Here is a 4,803-nt window from a genome sequence, read left to right on the forward strand (position 1 = left end):
TTCGTCCGTAGGCAAGATCGCACATGGCTGGCGCCAGCCTGTCGCCAGCCCTAGGGTTCCCCCTATAAAAGGGAACCGAACCCTAGCCACCGTTTTGTGGCTTTTCCCCCCTTTCTCTCGCGATCAAAACCCCAGGCGGCTCACCCCTTTCTTCTCCAGCGATCTCTCTCTCTTTATCTCTGTTCTCACGTGATTGAGAAAGAGATTTAAAGGAGGAATTTATTGTGGAGAAATTAAGAGGGTTATTTAAGAAGTGGGGGAATCTTACTGTAGCTACAGTAACGATTGTATTTATTGAGGAATCTCAAGTTTGAGATTCGCTCTTAAATTATAATTTCTTGTTGAGATTAATAAGAAATTTACTGTGTGGCTCCCGAGGACGTAGGCAGTTGCCAAACCTCGTTAAATCTTGGTGTACTTTTTCTATTCTGCGTTTCTGCTGTCTTAGGGATTTCGACGTTAAATTCCCAACAACTGATATCAGAACATGAAACGATCTAGAGGAAGTCAGATTCAAGTAGGAGCCATGGCCGTAGATGAAGGAAAGCTGAGACTTGAGAAGTTTGATGGAATGGATTTCAGATTCTGGAAAATTTAGATAGAGGATTATATGTATCAGAAAAATCTGTATCAACCACTATCGGGGAAGAAGCCAGATTCTATGAAGGCAGATGAGTGGAACCTTATAGATAGACAAGCCATCGGAGTTATCAGATTGACGTTGACTCGCAATGTTGCGTTCAACATAGCGAAGGAGAAGACCACGGCGGGTCTTATGGCAGCACTCTCAAACATGTATGAGAAGCCATCAGCCGCGAACAAAGTTCATTTGATACGGCGGTTATTCAATCTGAGAATGGCAGAAGGCGCGTCAGTAGCACAACACCTCAATGAACTCAACACGGTCACAACCCAATTGAGTTCAGTTGAAATTGAGTTTGATGAGGAAGTTCGAGCGTTGATACTTTTGTCTTCCCTACCAGAGAGTTGGAACGCTACAGTCACAGCTGTGAGTAGCTCGTCGGGAAGCACCAAGTTGAAGTTCGACGACGTTCGTGATCTGGTTCTCAGTGAGAAGATCCGACGGAGAGAGTCGGGTAAAGCTACAACCTCTTCAGTATTGCATACAGAGTCAAGAGGTAGAAATTCAACCAGAGGGAACGGACGAGGCAAATCAAACTACAGAGGTAGATCAAAGGACAGGAGGTCCAAGTCAAGGAATCCAAGCAACAGCTCGAAGCCTACCGAGTGTTGGAATTATGGAAAGACTGGGCATTACAGGAATCAGTGCAAGAGTGCACAGAAGGAGAAGGAAGCGAAGGCAGTGGTGAATGTCACTTCCACCTTAGGAGGAGACGACGCATTGATATGCTCTTTGGAGAGCAAGGAGGAATCTTGGGTGTTAGATTCAGGAGCGTCGTTCCATGCTACTTCTCAGAAAGAATTCTTCGAGAAGTATATTCCCGAAAATCTTGGATACGTATATCTTGGTGATGATCAACCGTGTGCTATTTGTGAGCAAAGATGTGGTGAAAATTAAGTTGAATGGGTCAGTATGGGAGCTGAAGGATATCAGGCATATTCTCGATCTGAGAAAGAACTTAATATCCGTAGGCCAGTTGGCTGGCGAAGGATACACTACAACCTTTCATGGAGATGATTGGAAGATCTCAAAGGGCGCAATGACAATTGCCTGAGGCAAGAAGACTAGTACCCTGTATATGACAACAGGTGCACGTTGTTTGATCTCAGTTGCAGTAGGAAATAAGACTTCAAAGCTGTGACACCAGAGACTCGGTCATATGAGTGAGAAGGGGATGAAAATCATGCATACAAAGAGAAAACTCCCAGGACTGCAGTCAGTGGAGATGGATATGTGTGAAGAATGCATACTTGGAAAGCAGAAGAGTCAGCTTTCAGACAAGTGGCAGAACCCCCAGGAAAGAGAAGCTAGAGCTCGTTCACTCAGATGTTTAGGGACCAACCACCACTGCGTCCATTGGTGGGAAACACTACTTCGTGATTTTTATCGATGATCACTCTCGGAAAGTGTGGGTCTACTTCCTGAAGCATAAGTCAGAAGTATTTGAAGCTTTCAGGAGATGGAAAGCTATGGTCGAGAATGAGACCGGTCTGAGAATAAAGAAGCTCAGGACCGACAATGGCGGTGAGTATGAAGACACCGGATTCAAGAAGTTCTGCTATGAGCACGGGATCAGAATGGAGAGAACCGTGTCTGGCACGCCTCCGCAAAATGGTGTAGCCGAGCAGATGAACCGAACGTTGACAGAGAGAGCCAGAAACATTCGGGTACAGTTAGGCCTACCGAAATAGTTCTGGGTAGAAGCGGTCAACACAGCAGCTTACTTGATCAACCGAGGTCCATCGGTTCCATTAGAGCACAGAATACTAGAGGAGGTATGGTGCGGAAAGGAGGTAAAACTCTCACATCTTAAAGTTTTCGGTTGTGTAGCTTACGTGCATATTAGTGATCAAGGCAGGAATAAGCTTGATCCCAAGTCAAAGAAATATACTTTCATAGGCTATGGTGAAGATGAGTTCGGCTACCGTATTTGGGACAACGAAAACAAGAAAGTGATCAGGAGCAAAGATGTGATATTCAACGAGAAGGTGATGTACAAGGACATGCACAAGATAGATGACTCAGAGAGCGAGTCAATATTTGTAGATGTAGATGATGTCCCGAGTAACCTCTTGGAAGAACCCAATGCAGAAGATCCTCAGCCAGTAGAGCCTGTTGGACAAGATGGTGCGCAAGAGCCCGACGCACCAGCTCCGATTTTGAGGAGATCTTCTCGTCCTCCTGTACCCAACAGGAGATACATGAACTATCTGTTGTTGACAGATGGAGGGGAGCCTGAAAGCTATGATGAAGCTTGTTAGGGTGAAGATGCAAGCAAGTGGGAGCTTGCCATGAAAGATGAGATGAAGTCTCTCATCTCAAACCAGACGTGGGAACTAGCCGAGTTGCCTACGGGTAAGAAGGCACTGCACAACAAATGGGTGTACCGGGTGAAAGAGGAGCAGGATGGTTCCAGAAGATATAAAGCCCGGCTAGTTATCAAAGGATTCCAGCAGAAGGAAGGAATTGATTACAGCGATATTTTTGCTCCCATTGTGAAGCTAAATACTATCAGAACAGTGATGAGTATTGTAGCAATTGAAGATCTTCATCTCGAGCAGTTAGACGTGAAGATGGCGTTTCTTCACAGAGATCTAGAAGAGGAGATATACATGTACCAGCCAGAAGGTTTCTCAGAAGAAAAGAAGAAGAACCTAGTGTGCAGACTCAAGAAGAGCTTGTATGGCCTGAAACAAGCCCCAAGATAGTGGTATAAGAAGTTTGATGGCTTCATGCACAAGGAAGGTTTCCAGAAGTGCAACACCGACCACTGTTGCTACTTCAAAAGATATCAGTCCAGTTATATCATCCTACTGCTGTATGTTGATGATATATTGGTTGTAGGTGCAGATATGGAGGATATCAGGAGTTTGAAGCAGCAGCTGTCAAAGGAGTTTGACATGAAGGACTTGGGTCCAGCGAAGAAGATCCTTGGAATGCAAATCACGAGAGATAAGAAGAAAGGGTTCTTGCGGTTGTCTCGGAAAGAGTACATCAATCGTGTTTTGCAAAGATTCAGCATGGGCGACGCCAAGCCAGTGAGCACACCCTTGGCCAGCCATTTTTGCCTATCAAAGGATCAGTCTCCTCAGTCAGAAGAAGAGAAAGAGAGTATGGCTAAGGTCCCTTACGCCTCAGCTATTGGAAGTTTGATGTACGTAATGGTCTATACGAGACTAGACATTGGCCATGCAGTGGTAGTGGTCAGCCGATTTATGTCGAATCCAGAAAAAGCTCATTAGGAAGCGGTCAAGTGGATTCTGAGATATCTACGAGGCACCACACAGAAGTGTTTGTACTTTGGTAAGGGAGAGGTGGAAGTGCATGGGTATGTAGATGCAGACTTCGGTGGTAAAGTCGATCACCGAAGAAGCACCATCAGCTATGTATTCACTGTCGGAACTACAGCTATTAGTTGGATATCATAGATACAGAAGATTGCCACTCTGTCCACTACAGAAGCTGAGTATGTTGCAGTAACTGAAGCCAGTAAAAAGATGATATGGCTTTAGGGGTACAGAAGCTGAGTATGTTGCAGTAACTGAAGCCAGTAAAAAGATGATATGGCTTCAGGGTTTGTTAACAGAGCTGGGATTCAATCAGGAGAAGAATATTTTGCACAGTGATAGCCAGAGTGCGATACACTTGGCGAAGAATTTCGTATTTCATTCTAGAACGAAGCATATTGCGCTTCGATACCACTTCATCAGATCCCTGCTGGAAGATGACGTGTTGAAACTAGAGAAGATTTCAGGAAGTAAGAATCCAGTAGATATATTAATAAAGACAGTGACCGTTCAGAAACTGGAGTTGTGCGCAACTTCAGTTAGCCTTCATGCATAGATGATGAGGGCAAAGCTACACAGGAGGAGGAGCTTGATGAGATAGCCTACTGACGACGGTTTGATCTCCAAGTGGGAGATTGTTGAGATCAGGTGAAGACCAAACCTTACAAGCGAGGCGAGCTCAAAGTCGCGGCAGCTTCAGGCGAAGTCGAAGATGATGCAGGCGAGCTCGAGGTCCAAAGCGTGACTGCAGGCGAAGTTCGAGATCCAGGCGAGGTCTCGATGAAGAGTTGCAGGCGAGTTCTCGTGGCTGGCGACTTCTTCCGCAGGCGAGTTCGAGGCTGGCGATTTCTTCCGCAGGCGAGTTCGAGGCTG

The sequence above is a fragment of the Asparagus officinalis genome, chromosome 1 (assembly GCF_001876935.1).
Source record: "Asparagus officinalis chromosome 1, Aspof.V1, whole genome shotgun sequence".
NCBI classification, from domain to species: Eukaryota; Viridiplantae; Streptophyta; class Magnoliopsida; order Asparagales; family Asparagaceae; genus Asparagus; species Asparagus officinalis.